This window comes from Podarcis muralis, chromosome 3, assembly GCF_964188315.1.
Source record: "Podarcis muralis chromosome 3, rPodMur119.hap1.1, whole genome shotgun sequence".
NCBI lineage: Eukaryota > Metazoa > Chordata > Lepidosauria > Squamata > Lacertidae > Podarcis > Podarcis muralis.
In genome coordinates, this window is record NC_135657.1 from 5,264,118 (window position 1) to 5,281,542 (window position 17,425).

Consider the following 17,425-nt stretch of genomic DNA (forward strand, 5'->3'; position numbering starts at 1 on the left):
GCATGTTCAGTCGGAATCACCCTACTTGTAACTTGGAGCCATGAGTTCGAGTCCAACCCTACAGAGCAGGAGAAAACAAGCTTGCTCCATCTCCCACGTGACAGCCCTTGAGGAATTTGAAGATGGCTATCCTATCTCCCTTGAGTCTTCTCTTTTCCAGGCTGTGAACGTTTCTGTGTTCAAACAGCGGTGCCGCAGTTAATGAAGGTAATTGAGGAGCAAGCTCTGTGATTTAGCCAGCCTTGTTAATTACGGCATGAAGAACTTCCAGGAAGAGACATTATTCCCCAGGGAATTGGCCCTTAGACTTCAGGGTGTGATGTGACATGATAGCCATCTTCAAAGATGGGCTGTCCCGTGGAAGATCCTGTCGTTTCTGCTGCTTCGGAGGGTAATAATAAAAATAAATTTTATTTATACCCCGCCCTCCCCAGCCAAGACCGGGCTCAGGGCGGCTAACACCAGGTATAAAAACAATTGATTGAAATAAAACTTAAAAACAAGATTAAAATGCAACATTAAAATGCAGCCTTGTTTTAGCAGAAACTCGAAAACGTTTTGGGGGATGAAAACGTCAAGTTTTCACCAAGGCTAACTAGCCAGACTGGTCCTAGGTGGGCCAGAAAAAAGCCAGGGAAGTCCCCAAATAGGAGTTCCATCACAGAAGGAGAAAGGAAAGAGGGGGAGGGGATCAAGTTGATTCCAAGCCAAAGGCCAGGCAGAACAGCTCCCTCTTACAGGCCCTGCGGAAAGAAATCAGATCCTGCAGGGCCCTGGTCCCATGAGACAGAGCGTTCCACCAGGCTGGAGCCAGTGTTGAAAAGGCCCTGGCTCTGGTTGAGGCAAATCTGACTTCCTTAGGGCCCGGGACCACTAGGGTGTTGATGAGGTTACTCTCCCTCTGACGGAGCGGGTTCGGAGCTTGGGGGTGTTCCTGGCTCTTTTGCTGTCACTCGAGACTCAGGTGGCCTCAGTGGCCCAGAGTGCCTTCCATCAGCTTCGGCTGGTGGCCCAGCTACGCCCCTGTTTGGATAGGGACTGCCTGACTACTGTTGTCGAGCTTCAAGGTTAGATTACTGCAATGCATTATACACGGGGCTGCCTTGAAGACAGTTCAGGAACTTCGGCTGGGGCAGAATTCAGCAACCAGGTTGCTCACCAAAGCAAGATGGTCTGAGCGTATTACACTGATCCGGGTCCGACTGCACTGGCTACCAATTAGTTCCCAGGCCCAATTCAAAGTGCTGGTTTTGACCTATAAAGCCTTAAATGGCTCAGGACTGCAATACCTCAAGGACCGCCTCTTCCCAGTCCCTGTGATCATCCTCTGAGGTTCTTCTTCATGTGTCTCCTCAATGAGAGGGCTAGAGGGCAGCAACACAAGAATGGGGCCTTTTCTGCGGTGGCTCTCTATTTGTCGAATGCTCTCCCCAGAGAGGTTCACCTGGCACCTTCATTAAACATCCTTAAAGTAAAGGTAAAGGGACCCCTGACCATTAGGTCCAGTCGCAGATGACCCTGGGGTTGCGGCGCTCATCTCGCTTTACTGGCAGAGGGAGCCGGCGTACAGCTTCCGGGTCATGTGGCCAGCATGACTAAGCCGCTTCTGGCAAACCAGAGCAGCGCACGGAAACACTGTTTACCTTCCCACCAGAGCGGTACCTATTTATCTACTTGCACTTCATGCTTTCAAACTGCTAGGTTGGCAGGAGCTGGGACTGAGCAGGGGGAGCTCACCCCGTCGCGGGGATTCGAACCGCTGACCTTCTGATCGGCAAGTCCTAGGCTCTGTGGTTTAACCCACAGCACCACCCGCATTCCGCCACAACTCTATAGTCGCCTTTAACTGGACTTAACTGTCCAGGGGTCCTTTACCTTTACCTATTTACAGTGGAACCTCTACCTGCGACCATAATCTGTTCCGGAGGTCGAAACGGGTCTCTGGGAGAGGTGCTGTTGTGGTCAGGCACTAGTGGCAACCACCGCTCCTGTGCATGCGCATGCGCAAACGGCGATCGCCACTGCTACGCATGCACGGCCAGTGGCAAAACTGCTGGTTGCTTCTGGGTTTGCTGCGGACACTGTGCGAAATGGGCACAAGCAGAGGCGGACGTAAGGAGAGGTCTGACTGTATTTATTACCCGCCCTTCACCATAAGGTCCCAAAGCAGGTCACAGCATTAAAAACAAAGTTAGAAACAATTTATAACCATGCAAATGAGGTGGATCTTAACAACGTTGCACCTCAAGCATCAAAAACCAGGACAAAGAGGAGAGCTTTCTCCAAAATCTGTGTAAGGACGTTGGTACAAAAAAATGTGTGTTATTGGGAGAGACACTCGTGCTAAAATGCTGATAAATTTTCACAGGGACTTTTTAAAAAAAGCCTAGTTTGTAAAGTAGTGCAGAATCTAAGATCGGGGGGGACCGAGGAACCGAGAGAAATCCAAACGGAGCCATTTATTTCCCCGTGCCTTCAAGGCAGACCTTCTACGTGTGTTCACGAGGAGGAAGAAAGAGAGAGAGAAAGAGGGGGCGGCTATTTTTCTTGAAGAATAAACAAGCCGTGATTTCTCCTCCTCAGCCCTTTGCTTAAACATGAAGGCAGCACCAGGGCTCATAACATCCGGCTCGAGGGGCCGGCTTCTGCTATCAGGCAGGAAACAGCTCTGGATACATCCGCTCCTTCGCCTCGGCAGCACAAGCCACCTCCAGTGGCAAGATCTGGCAGGAAAACACGAGTGTCGTGCCTTGATTCCTTCTCCTTTTGCACAGCAGGAGCCTTGCCTCTGCAGCTCAGGGCGGGGAAAATATTTTGCCTTCCCTAACAGATTAAGGCAAGAGAAAGTTTTCTGACTTGGAAGAGTAGGAGGATCTGTACGGCTAATGTCTCGCCTAGTGGCCTTGTCCCAGAGGTGGCCGCAAACACAGCTTTGAGAGTCTTTGATAAAGATTGACCTCTTTCATGGAATTATAGGACCTTAAGGACGCCTAGGGCTTGTTGATCGGAAGGTTGGCGGTTCGAATCCCCGCGACGGGGTGAGCTCCCGTTGCTCTGCCCCAGCTCCTGCCAACCTAGCAGTTCGAAAGCACGTCGAAGTGCAAGTAGATAAATAGGTACCGCTCCGGCGGGAAGGTAAACGGCGTTTCTGTGCACTGCTCTGGTTTGCCAGAAGCGGCTTAGTCATGCTGGCCACATGACCCGGAAGCTGTACGCTGGCTCCCTTGGCCAATAAAGCGAGATGAGCGCCGCAACCCCAGAGTCGTCTGCGACTGGACTAATGGTCAGGGGTCCCTTTACCTTAAGATCCACAAATGACAACATTTTGGAGGTCCCAAGTTGCAAGGTGGTTGGATTGGTCTCAACTAGGGCCAGGGCCTTTTCAGTACTGGCCCCGACTTGGTGGAATGCTCTGTCCCAAGAGACTAGGGCCCTGCAGGACTTGACATCTTTCCGCAGGGCCTGCAAGACAGAGCTGTTCCGCCTGGCCTTTGGTTTGGACTCAGTCTGACCCTTATGTTTCCCTCCCCTTTATGATTTTGACATTTAAAATAAGGCTGCATTTCAAATTGTATTTTAACCCGTATTTTAAATTGATGTCCCCCCCCCCCATTATGTCTTTACTGTAATTTTACTGGTGTTAGCCGCCCTGAGCCTGGCTCTGGCCGAGGAGGGCGGGGTATAAATAAATTTTATTATTATTATATTATTATTATTATTATTATCTAATTTGACCCCCTGTAATGCAGGAATCTCAGCTAAAACAAGTTCAATACCTTGCTACGCAAATACAGTTGTCACAATACAAAGAGTGCAACAGGCTGAATGATAATAACTGTGAAAATTTTACTGGTTATTTCCTGTAAGTTACTTCTTGTAAGTAACCTAAGGATTGTGTTACACAGGAACTTACAAGAAGAAGCAGTAAGAAAAGATAGGAAAAGAAAAAATGTACAGTAGTACCTTGGGTTAAGAACTTAATTCGTTCTGGAGGTCCGTTCTTAACCTGAAACTGTTCTTAACCTGAAGCACCACTTTAGCTAATGGGGCCTCCTGCTGCTGCTGCGCCGCCGGGGCACGATTCTGTTCTCAACTTGAAGCAAAGTTCTTAACCTGAAGCACTATTTCTGGGTTAGCGGAGTCTGTAACCTGAAGCGTATGTAACCCGAGGTACCACTGTATTTATATTGGAATTAGCCTCATAAGTTGTACACTGTTCATATGAACTGCATATGTTGCACCTACTGGGCTAGACCTTTACGATAGGAAATAGCCAGTAAAATTTTCACAGTTGTTATCATTCAGCCTGTTGCACTTTGTGTATTGTGGAATCTCAGCTAAAGCGCCTCTGCTTTAAAACCTCCAAAGAAAGGAGAGTCCAGCGAGGGAATCCGCTCCACTGTCAAGCAGCTTTTACCAACAGAAAGTCCTTTCTGAGATTTAGTTGGAAACTCCTTTTCTTACAATTTGAATCCATCGGTTCGCCCCCCTCCCCACTCTCTGGAGCAGCAGAAAACACGATTTGCAGGAACGCGACACATTTGCAGGCTACTCTGAAACCAGAACTAAGCTGCTCTTCTTAGGAGCAGATATTTTGCAGAGTCCTGATCCGAAGGCTGCAGCATCCACAACATTTCCTTTCTTGGCTGACAAGGGTTTTAACTCCTGAAATTCTGAGGGTGGCAATCAAGGGTATTGGGGGGGGGGGGAAGGTGGAAATCACCACCCGATTCTCAAGATTCAAGGAAATGATCTGCCAGGGATGCACTGACACACATGGGTCATGTTCCAGCAGCTATCCGGGAAGGGTGATGTAATGATGGCTCATGATTACTAACACAGCAGTCAGCACGGCGATCATATAGGCTGCAGATGGACCTGAATGATGGGTAATTTTTTATTTTTGTTTAAATTAAAATAGAATTTCCATTCCTCTAGCTCCAGGGATCTTGGTGCAGCCCCTGACAGTTCGAATGAGCTTCTGCAAGTAGTACCCCAGAGGGTACTGCTGAACTTGTGACTGTCTTTTTAAAAAGTCATCGTGAAAATTCACGAGCGTTTCAAATGTATGCGTTTTTGCATGCAATTCTTCTTTTGCATTTTTGCAAAGCAATCGTCCCTAATGCATGTATGCATGCTGTTTGCACTGACATATGCACATAACAGCAGTCACGAAATTAAAAGACGCCTGCTTCTTGGGAGAAAAGCGATGACAAACCTAGACAGCATCTTAAAAAGCAGAGACATCACCTTGCCAACAAAGGTCCGTATAGTTAAAGTTATGGTTTTCCCAGTAGTGATGTATGGAAGTGAGAGCTGGACTATAAAGAAGGCTGATCGCCAAAGAATTTATGCTTTTGAATTATGGTGTTGGAGGAGACTCTTGAGTCCCATGGACTGCAAGAAGATCCAACCTCTCCATTCTGAAGGAAATCAGCCCTGAGTGCTCACTGGAAGGACAGATCCTGAAGCTGAGGCTCCAAGACTTTGGCCACCTCATGAGAAGAGAAGACTCCCTGGAAAAGACCCTGATGTTAGGAAAGATGGAGGGCACAAGGAGAAGGGGACGAAAGAGGACGAGATGGTGGGACAGTGTTCTCGAAGCTACCAGCATGAGTTTGACCAAACTGCAGGAGGCAGTGGAAGACAGGAGTGCCTGGCGTGCTCTGGTCCAGGGGGTCACGAAGAGTCGGACACGACTAAACAACAACATGCACACTTTACCGGACTATCTGCAATTTTGCTTGGCTGGAGAACTGCATTGCAAAATTCAGAGAAGTGGGGATTTCAGAAGATGGCTGTGTTTTGGTTTGCAGGTTGTCTTGGAAATTGGAAATTGGGTATGATTGACTGTCAGCGTGAACTGAATTGAATTTCTTCTCCAGCCCAACTGGTGGGTCATGCCCTACACATCAGGTAATCCCGTCTGCCTCCCTCTTTGTGGCTCCCACTGTTGGAAGGTGCTGACTCTAATTGCTTCATAGCAGAGCCAAAAATGTGCCAGAGGGACATTCCTCTCTTCTGTCTCGCTAGGATCGTGAAGGCCTCATTGCGGACAGTAACTTCCCAGCCCTCCTCAGGCCATCTGGGGCTACTTCCAGACAAGCTGATCGTTGAGCCCTGTCAATCCTCCACTCTTTCTGGAGAATCCAAAAGCTGTTTTGCTATTTTGTTAACAGGGTTTTGGATTTAATTTTCCAAAATAAAAGTGGCAGTTTAACTCTCAGACCTGCATGCTAACATAACACACATAGCACCACTTCCCCTGCTGAATTTATCGAGTGGGTTCTTCTCTGAGAAAAACGATCTAGCATGCAGATCGACAACAACAAGAACAACAACAAGAACAACAACAACAACTTATTATTTATACCCCACTCATCTGGATGGGTTTCCCCAGCCTCTCTGGGCAGCTTCCAACAAAATATTAAAAATACAATAAAACATCAAACATTAAAAACTTCCCTGGAGGAAGCATATCGGTATGTAACGAATGAAGCTTTGCATAGTTAAAAAAAAAGAAAAATGGTGCAAAAAGTATGAAGTATAGAGGTAATCTACATTAGACACAACAATTTAGAAACAGTAAAAATTTCGAGGTCTTAGAACAAAGGAAGGAAGTCAATATGTGTATATGTACATAATGATTAGAATGATGATATGGTTTCATTTGTAGATGTGTGCTTTTGTTTTTTGTTTGTTCATGTGTGGTTTTTTTTCTTGTGTTTTGCTTTTTCCCCTTGTTTTATTTTGGATTCAATGTTTGTAATTTTTGTTGTAATTTTGCATGGGGGGGGGAACCTTCCCTAAACAGGGCTGCCTTCAGATGTCTTCTAAATGTCAGGTAGTTCTTTATCTCTTTGACATCTGATGGGAGGGCATTCCACAGGGCGGGTGCCACCACCGAGAAGGCCCTCTGCCTGGTTCTCTGTAACCTCATTTCTCACAGGGAGGGAACCTGCAGAAGGCCCTCGGAGCTGGACCTCAGTGTCCAGGCTGGACGATGCGGGTGGAGATGCTCCTTCAGGTATACTGGGCCAAGGCCATTTAGGACAACTACCCGGGAGATGGTACCATTCTCCCTTCTGTGAAATGAGCAGTAGGGTTTCAGCTACCAGTTCCCGGGGAATACCAGTTTAACTCACTTCAATTCCATGGCATGGATTTCCCCTGAGATTGGATGGGAGAAGGACGGTCGATGGAACGCAATTGCCGCTTTTTAGTTCGGAGAAAAGGTGAGTAAGAAGCAACTTGATGGAAGTTTGCAAAAAAATTATGCCTGGCATCAAGAAAGAGAAGAGGGGAACGCTTTTCTTTCACTCTCCTAACACTGGGACTTGTGGATATCCGAGGAATCTGAAGGATGGGAGATTCAAGATGGATAAAAGAAGGACTTCGCTCCCACAAGGACGGCCACCAACCAATGATCGCCACCAAATTTGGATGGCTTTAAAAGAGGATTAGACAAATTCATGGAGAAGACAATGAATGGCTTTTAGCTGTGATGGCTCTCATTTCTGAAACCACAGGAGGCGAGAGGGCTCTTGTGCTCAGATCCTGCTTCCATTGAGGCATCTGATTGTCTACACCAGGCAAACTTGCCCCTCCAGCTGTTTTGGGACTACAACTCCCATCATCCAGCTAACAGTATGCGGATGATACCCAGCTCTACCTCTCTTTTAAATCAGAACCAGTGAAGGCGGTGAAGGTCCTGTGTGAGTGTCTGGAAGCGGTTGGAGGATGGATGGCGGCTAACAGATTGAGGTTGAATCCTGACAAGACAGAAGTACTGTTTTTGGGGGACAGGAGGCGAGCAGGTGTGGAGGATTCCCTGGTCCTGAATGGGGTAACTGTGCCCCTGAAGGACCAGGTGCGCAGCCTGGGAGTCATTTTGGACTCACAGCTGTCCATGGAGGCACAGGTCAAATCTGTATCCAGGGCAGCTGTTTACCAGCTCCATCTGGTACATAGGCTGAGACCCTATCTGCCTGCAGACTGTCTCGCCAGAGTGGTACATGCTCTGGTTATCTCCCGCTTGGACTACTGCAATGCGCTCTACGTGGGGCTACCTTTGAAGGTGACCCGGAAACTACAACTAATTCAGAATGCGGCAGCTAGACTGGTGACTGGGAGTGGCCGCCGAGACCATATAACACCGGTCTTGAAAGACCTACATTGGCTCCCAGTACGTTTCCGAGCACAATTCAAAGTGTTGGTGCTGACCTTTAAAGCCCTAAATGGCCTTGGTCCAGTATATCTGAAGGAGTGTCTCCTCCCCCATCGTTCTGCCCGGACACTGAGGTCCAGCTCCGAGGGCCTTCTGGCGGTTCCCTCACTGCGAGAGGCCAAGTTACAGGGAACCAGGCAGAGGGCCTTCTCGGTAGTGGCGCCCGCCCTGTGGAACGCCCTCCCATCAGATGTCAAAGCGATAAACATCTACCTGACATTCAGAAGACATCTGAAGGCAGCCCTGTTCAGGGAAGTTTTTAATATGTGACATTTTAGTGTATCTTTCATCTTTGTTGGAAGCCGCCCAGAGTGGCTGGGGAATCCCAGCCAGATGGGCGGGGTACAAATAATAAATTATTATTATTATTATTATTATTATTATTATTAAACAGGACCAGTGGTCAGGGATGATGGGAACTGTAGTCCCCAAACAGCTAGAGGGCCAAGTTTGGCAAAGCCTGGTCTACAGGATGCTGCACTAAGACAGGCCGGATCCTGCGGGCTCCTATGATGTTCTGATGTGCACATGAAATGCTTTTGGAAGCAATGTCCAAACATGTCATTATTTTTTTATGACCTGTAACGTTATCATTACTTGATTGGGCTTAATTGGGTTGCTGCGGTTAGATTGCTCTTCGCAAAGGTTGAGACGCAATCATCAGCCCGCCAGGTTTATCAACGGCTTGTTGATTGATGGGTGCCTTTTAGCAGGGGGGCGGTGGGGGGGCAGGGAGGATGAACTATTTGGCAACCGCCGGTTTTCTCTACCCAGACCTAAGATGCAGAATAGGCTCGTTCAAAGTGCCTCGATTGCAGGTGAAGCAAAAGATGTCGATAGCTTCTTTATCTCGAAGATAGCATCGTACCGCCCAGCCGTTGCATAAACCCTCTTCAAAGCAACACATGAACGCTGATCAACAAACCGCCTCCGCATTGCATTCTTGAGGTTTCCCATGTTGTCAGAATTGCTCGATATTTAATGTGATTCCTTGATTGGGCTTAATTGGGTTGCAGTTCCTAGGGCGGGCAGATGAAGTCAGAGAGGCATCCCCAATGCATTTCAATGGGGATATACCGTATTTTTCCGTCTATAAGACGCCCCCATGTATAAGATTCCCCATATTTTGGGGGACTCCAATTTAAGAAAATGGGGGGCAATACTATCCATGTATAAGATGAGCCCAGATTATGAACATTATTTTAGAGTAAAAAAAAAGTACGGTAATAACCTCTTGCCATCACCACAGAACCAGCACTATTACAAGTCCCACATAATACCTGTTCCACGTTTGTAAGAAATCATTTTTTAGTCTGGCGGTGGCTACACTTTGGAATTCCCCGCCTATTGATATCAGACTGTGTGCTCTTGGGTGCCTGCTAAAAACATTTTTGTTTAGATAGGTCTACTCAGATGCGTAGAACATTGGCGTGTGTTTTAACCCATTTTTATTTCTTTGCTGATTTTGTTTCCCTGGAATGTTTTTAACTATTTATTCTCTCCGTAACGCACTTTGAGGCTTTTATGACAACCAAGCGGCGTGTGACTTTTATGAAATAAACGAACAAGCAAACCAGACCATCGCTTTTAACATGCACTTCGCTTTTGTTCCATCTGGAGAACCGAGGGCGTAAATAGCAATGAAGGAAACTTTCCGGGAAGATCTCCTCCACAACCCTGCTCCGTCGTGGCTCCCCAGTATTCCTTGGCTGTGTGTATGTGAGGGAGGGGGTGCTGTTGAACTGAACAATTAAAACAAGTTGTGTGTAAATGCATCTAGAGTAATAACGCTCTCTGACGTTTAGGGAAGTTTTTAATGTTTTATGTTTTATCATGTTTTCAATATTCTGTTGGGAGCCGCCCAGAGTGGCTGGGATGGGTTATAAATAATTTGATGTTGTTGCTGCTGCTGCTGTTGTTGTTGTGAGCTTTTGGGGGCACAGTTGTTGAGATTCCCCCCCAAAAAATCTCTAAAAGAGTAATGAGGTCTAGTGCCGAGGGCCTTCTGGCAGTTCCCTCACTGCAAGAAGCCAAGTTACAGGGAACGAGGCAGAGGGCCTTCTCGGTGGTGGCACCCTCCCTGTGGAACGCCCTCCCACCAGATGTCAAAGAGAAGAACAACTACCAGACTTTTAGAAGGCAGCTGAAGGCAGCCCTGTTTAGGGAAGATTGTAATGTTTAACAGACCACTGTATTTTAATACTTTGTTGGAAGCCGCCCAGAGTGGCTGGGGAAACCCAGCCAGATGGGCGGGGTATAAATAATAAATTATTATATTATTATTATAATTAGAATGAACATTTTCATTCAGCTACTTTAAGGAAATTCAACAAAAACACAATACTTCCAATATGGTAAGGCTGCCGCACCTCTGGGTTTCCCCGGATTTTTTTGAGATTTTCTGAAATTTCGCCCAGACACTATCTCCAATGGGTCAATCCTGTATACATCTGGGAAAACATGGATGTATGGCAGTCCTACCAGAAGGACTTCCTTCCTCCATTGTAGGCTCCCTTCCAACTCAGCAATTCTATGATTCTATTATTTGCTGAAGCAAAACGATGCTGGTACTTCCCTCTAGGTTGAGGTGATTCAGTGTTAATGCGTCCAGAGAGTGATCATTCCATGAACATCCTCCCTCTTTGCTAACGTTTTCTGAATACAGTGGTACCTTGGGTTACAGACGCTTCAGGTTACAGACGCTTCAGGTTACAGACTCCGCTAACCCAGAAATAGTACCTTGGGTTAAGAACTTTGCTTCAGGATGAGAACAGAAATCTTGCTCTGGTGGCGCGGCAGCAGCGGGAGGCTCCTTTAGCTAAAGTGGTGCTTCAGGTTAAGAACAGTTTCAGGTTAAGAATGGACCTCCAGAACGAATTAAGTACTTAACCCGAGGTACCACTGTATGTGTGTGTCATGCACACAGCATACATCTAAAGCACATTTGAAGCGCATGGCTTGATCCAAAGCATGCTACGAAGTGTAGTTTGTTAAGGGTGCTGGGAATTGTAGCTCTGTGGCGCTGGTGGGGAGTCCAGTTCCCTGGATTATTTGGGGCAAGCTATGCATCTGAAAGGGGTGTGGGTGGTGCTGTGGGTTAAACCACAGAGCCTAGGGCTTGCCGATCAGAAGGTCGGCGGTTCGAATCCCCACAATGAGGTGAGCTCCCGTTACTCGGTCCCTGCTCCTGCCAACCTAGCAGTTCGAAAGCATGTCAAAGTGCAAGTAGATTAATAGGTACCGCTCCGGTGGGAAGGTAAACAGCGTTTACATGTGCTGCTCTGGTTCGCTGGAAGCGGCTTAGTCATGCTGGCCACATGACCCGGAAGCTGTACGCTGGTTCCCTCGGCCAATAAAGCGAGATGAACGCCGCAACCCCAGAGTCGGCCACGACTGGACCTAATGGTCAGGGGTCCCTTTACCTTTACCTTTATGCACCTGAAAGGTAAGAAACTAAGGCCTCATCCACACCATCCATTTAAAGCACAATGATATCACTTGGTTCTCAAACTTTTTTCTCCGCTCTACTCTTTCGGAATAAAAATTTGCTTGTGCCACATCAATTTTTTTTTTGGGGGGGGCAAGAAATACCTTGGAAAACAAAAAGAAACAACTCCCATCAGTGCCTGATTTAGAATAGGGCTACCATACATCTCCAGATTTTCTTGGACATTACTGGGATTTCAAAGGCGCTTTGAATTGCATCTTAAGCAAGTAAATTGAAAGTTGCGTCTTTTCAGAGTCTCAAAACAAAACAAAACAAAACAGAACAGAACTCAACAGTTTTGGGGTTTTCCTTAAAGAAAGCTCAACAATTCAGGGGTCTCCTGGCTTTTACTTTATGAAATATGGCAACCCTAACCTAGAACACAACTAAAGACAACAAAAGAATATTTTGAAACTACTTGTACTCATTTTCTCCTTGTATAAGAACAAGCACGAAGGAGGGTCCCAGCCCGCTCACAGGTGCTTATAATATCAGTGGAAACAGTTGGTAACCGCCTTCAAATTTAACCTGAAGATTGCCACTTGTCCAGTTTTAACTTTAACTTTAATTTGTTTGAATTAATTGTGGGATGTATCTTAATTTATTGATCGCTTGTTTTTATGCATTGTCTTACTTGTATGATGTTAGCGGCTCTGAGCCCGGCTTTGGCTGGGGAGGGCGGGATATAAATAACATTTTTTATTATTATTACTAAGCACTTCCGCCCTGCAGAGGAGGTGGGATTGCCGGCGTCATGGCCCCACCATGCGCACGGTGGCTGGAGCCCAGTCCCCGCACGATTGGGGGAATCCCTAGCCGTGACACCCCCTGGCCAGCCAATCGGCATGGCCCACCCGATTTAAACACAGGCGTGGCCGGGGATCTCCCTCTTTTCCTGCCTACCAGCTGTTCCTGTTTCCCACCCTCCTGCCCTATAAGGTATTCGTTCCTTGACCTTGCTATGGACCTTGGTTGGCCGCCATTGAGGGGCCTGATAGGAATTTTTCCACTTGGCAAATTGGCACCAGCCACTTGGTTTTCGCCTACCTGGTAGCAAATCATCACAGCTTTCTGGGTATTGGTGGTTAGGCATTGGTATTGTTCTGTAGATGGAAGAGGGGAGGTAGTGCCATCACCTGCCCCGCATATTGAAGGGTAGTCCAATAAAGGATTCTGGGGGGCGTGGCCCTGTCCGTAGCCTATGGAGGTGAGGGCCTAAGGCATGCCCCCGAGTGGTGACCCTGGGGGAATTCCTAGTTGATGTGCATCAGCAGGACTCCCCCTACTGGTGGTTAACCCTTCCCGGACTTCAAGCGGACGGGCTGGAGTCAGATAAAGTCGGTTAGGACCAATGCCTAAGCCAGTACCGCTCATCACCCGTAAACAACAGTGGCGTAGCATGGGTGGTCAGCACCCGGGGCAAGGCAAGTAATTTGCGCCCTCTAACCCGTGGATTTGCGCCCCCTAACCCGTGGATTTGCCCTAACCCCAGATGTTGCGCCCGGTGCGGCCGGCCCCCCCAGCACCCCCCACGCTACGCCACTGGTAAACAATAAAGTTGTGGCCATATTTAGCCCATTAACCTTAAATAATTGTGTCATGTGTCTTTATTTCCACTGGGGAGGACGGGAACTCGCCATGCAACCACTACTACACTACACTACACTGAAGGATGAGACTCTTAATCCTAGTGTTGGGGGTTTGCGTCCCACATTGGGCAAAAGATCCCTGCATTTCAGGGGGTTAGACTAGATGACTCTAGCGGTCCCTTCCAACGCTACAATTCTATGTTTAAATATTTCTTTGATTGCCCTTGAATCTTCCTGCCGCACTTGCCACCGTCTCCTGCTGCACCCTTTGAGAACTGCTGCTTTAAACAGCCTTGGCTTCCTCCACAGAATTATGGGAGCTATAGTTTGTGAAAGGTGCTGAGAGTTGCTAGGAAGCCCTTGTTCAGCCCCACCCGCCGCCTGAGCTACAATTCCCTGAGTCGTTTGTCAATCAATTCCTGTCCTCAATGAACTCTGGGAGGGAGATCCTAACAAATCTCAGTATCTTTATTACTCTACAGCTCCCAGAATTTTTTTTAGGGGTGCCACATCTGTTTAAAGTGGCATTACAGCGCTTTGAATGTATTTTTCTTCTTCTTTTTAATTTTGTTTTCAATTAATATTTTATAGAAGAATTTCAATAACGGTGTTTCAAATGTAGTGTGTGGTCTTTTATCTCTGTAAAAGGAATGAGAATCCACCTTCCCCAAGCCTTCTGCTCTCCTAAAAAAATGACAATTTTCATATAAAAATGCATTTATTTAACTTAAATACTTTATGCCAACAGAAAATGTCCACACTTAAGATCACAGAGGGGAGCAAAATTAAAAGGAACGTCTTAGCTTAAACATCGTGGTGTTTAATTCATTTATTTATATATATATTTATATATATATAAGTATTATTTGTATATTAAATCACACAATTCAGGGACATTATTAGAAAAACAAAAACAAAAACAAGGATGATATAAACCCGCTAACTAATCATTACAATAAGAATAACTCTATTAAATAACTGATTAACAAAGGAGGGAGCAGGAACCGTTCAATTTCCATCGATACAAGAAAGTCCCAGAAATGGTGGAGATCCTGTGAAGCAGATATGTACAATGTCATTCCAGGCAGAGATACACTGATGCGGGGAAAGGGACGAGTTAAAACATTAAAAGCATCTTCCTTCAGTGACAGTTTGATAAAAACACCAGAGCATTGTGAGGTTGTGGAATCCTTTCCAACAAAGCTTTGCAGAGACTTTGTGCCAGCGATGAGGAAGATGTTTGGATGTGAAACGGAGAAGATTAATTGGGTGTGTGTGTGTGTGTATGTGCAGAACAGGCTGTTAAATTAATTAATTTCACACAGTCAGGGGATCTAGTTAAAGCCAAGACTCAGCCCTGGAGCACACGAATGAATCACATCTCTGAGAATCTGCTATCCGGATAGCCAGCCTCTGAAATGAATCACAAAACACCTGAAACGTCTGAACTTTTCAACCGGCAGTGTCAGCCTGCAAAACTGACACACTATTTCTGTAAGGCCCCCTAAATTTTAGTCTGCTCATGAAACCGCACCCTCGACACACATTTAACTCGGGCGGTGAGTTTTAAAGACGGGGCCGTAAATCGTTTACTCTATGGCATTCCCACTCACGTCAGTGGCGTTGCAACAGTGTGGGAGCAGTCGCCGGATCGCGGAAAGAAACAAGGACCACAACTTCTCGTCTTGCAAAATGGCAAAATCTTTGGAGAGGCTGGACCACAGAGGCTGCCAGAACATAGCTGCTTACATGGGAAATGTCCCTCTTAGAGAGACAGGGTGAGAATTTGCCTGCCGTATCTGCCAAAGGAGAGAGAATTCCTGTTCCCCCCCTTAAGTTCCAATTTAAAAGACACACATTTTCAGTGCGCAACTCATGTGCGCACCGCAAAATGAAACATGCAAAGCAGGACAGGAAGGATCTTTTCATTTTCTCGTTTTTCCACTGGCAGAAATTTGCATTTTTGAAATTATTATTCCTCGTGAAAATTCATCCCCACTTCAGCGCCAATTCCTCTGAATGAACACATTTTTTGCATCCAGTTTTTGACTAACGTACACATTTCGGCAAGCTGTTTCCCCCGATAAAATGTGTTTTTGTATGTGGGTTGTTTTTTTTTTTGCTAAGATACGCATTTTGTGTGCACTTTCCCCAATATATGCAACAGTGCACAGACTGTTTGGTTGAGGGGTGGCACTGCAAAAATCAAACTCTCGCACATTTCTAAGGACAAACACGTCTCAGTTTGCATATTGGCTCAAGAAGAGGCAAATGGGGTAGTTTCTCAATAAAAGGAAAACAAACACAAATTTATCCCCCTTTCCTAGATCCACCAGTTTGTAGCCTTAAGAAACTAAGAGGAGCCCTGCTGGGTTTCGCAAACTTGGGCCTCCTGTGGTTTTTGGACTACAGTCCCCATCATCCCTGACCACTGGTCCTGCTAGCTAGGGATGGTGGCAGTTGTAGCGCAACAACACCTGGAGACCCAAGTTTGGGAAACTCGGGTTTAGGTTCAGAGAAGAATGGGATGGTTCGACTTGCAACACAATGGCTGCTGCAGATGGCCGGGACATGGAAACCTCTCTCGTTTTCTTGCCACACCGAGAGCATGGCATCTTGGCATGTCGTGCAAAGCAACGTGAAGCTGGAGGAGTGTTTGTGGATGACAAGCCACACCCTGACCTGATCTGCCACGCTGGGCCTACAAAGAGCCGTTTCATGAAGTGTGGAAATGGCCCAGAGTGGCGGATCAGGGAGTGGTTTGCTTGTCACCCTACCTTCTAATTTAATGAATGCTGACCAGGACAAAAACAAATGACGCAGGAGGAGGTGACACAACAGCTCCTCTCCATAGTGAAAAAGGATGTTCCAGAGGCAGAAAGCACAGGAGCTGTGGGGGGCAGAAAAAAGCCCCCCCCAAGTTACATTTGGATTAAAAGTTCTCGTTACAGGTAGGTAGCTGTGTTGGTCTGCTGTAGTCGAAACAAAATAAAAATTCCTTCCAGTAGAGACACCACCTTGCCAACAAAGGTCCGTATAGTTAAAGCTATGGTTTTCCCAGTAGTGATGTATGGAAGTGAGAGCTGGACCATAAAGAAGGCTGATCGCCAAAGAATGGATGCCTTTGAATTCTGGTGCTGGAGGAGACTATTGAGAGTCCCATGGACTGCAAGAAGATCATACCTCTCCATTCTGAAGGAAATCAGCCCTGAGTGCTCACTGGAAGGACAGATCCTGAAGCTGAGGCTCCAATGCTTTGGCCACCTCGTGAGAAGACTCCCTAGGAAAGACCCTGATGTTGGGAAAGATGGAGGGCACAAGGAGAAGGGGGCGACAGAGGATGAGATGGTTGGACAGTGTTCTCGAAGCTACCAGCATGAGTTTGACCAAACTGTGGGAAGCAGTGGAAGACAGGAGTGCCTGGCATGCTCTGGTCCATGGGGTCACGAAGAGTTGGACACGACTAAACGACTAAACAAGCATCTTAGAGACCAACTAAGTTTGTTCTTGGTATGAGCTTTCTTGTGCATGCACACTTCTTAAGATACACTGAAACAGAAGTAACCAGAACCTTATATATAGTGAGAGGGTGGGGAGGGGTATTACTCAGAAGGGTGAGGAAAAAGCAAGGGATGAGAAAGATCTAACCCTATACAAGATCTGAAAGTAGCTGTAATATTACAAAAGAATTTCAGAAAAAGACTGGAAAGAGAAGTTGCTGAATTGCAACTTATTACCAAACTTAAAACCATGGAGAGACCTGGTCTGAATAGAGACATTGGATTCTTATCTCATTATTCATGATAAAGCTATTTTTGGCCATCTCTTCCCTTGCTTTTTCCTGTAAGACCAATTGCAGTCGTTAACAGTCATCAACTGGCTTACCACACCTATCAGCCAATCACCCATTTCCAACACCCTTCTGAGTAATACCCCTCCCCACCCTCTCACTATATATAGGTCTGGTGTATCTGAAGAAGTGTGCATGCACATGAAAGCTCATACCAATAACTAACTTAGTTGGTCTCTAAGGTGCTACTGGAAGGAATTTTTTAATTTTGTTTTGTTTTGGATTAAAAGGTTTGGGCAAAAACGTCACTGCCAAGAGAGCCATTAAGTCAG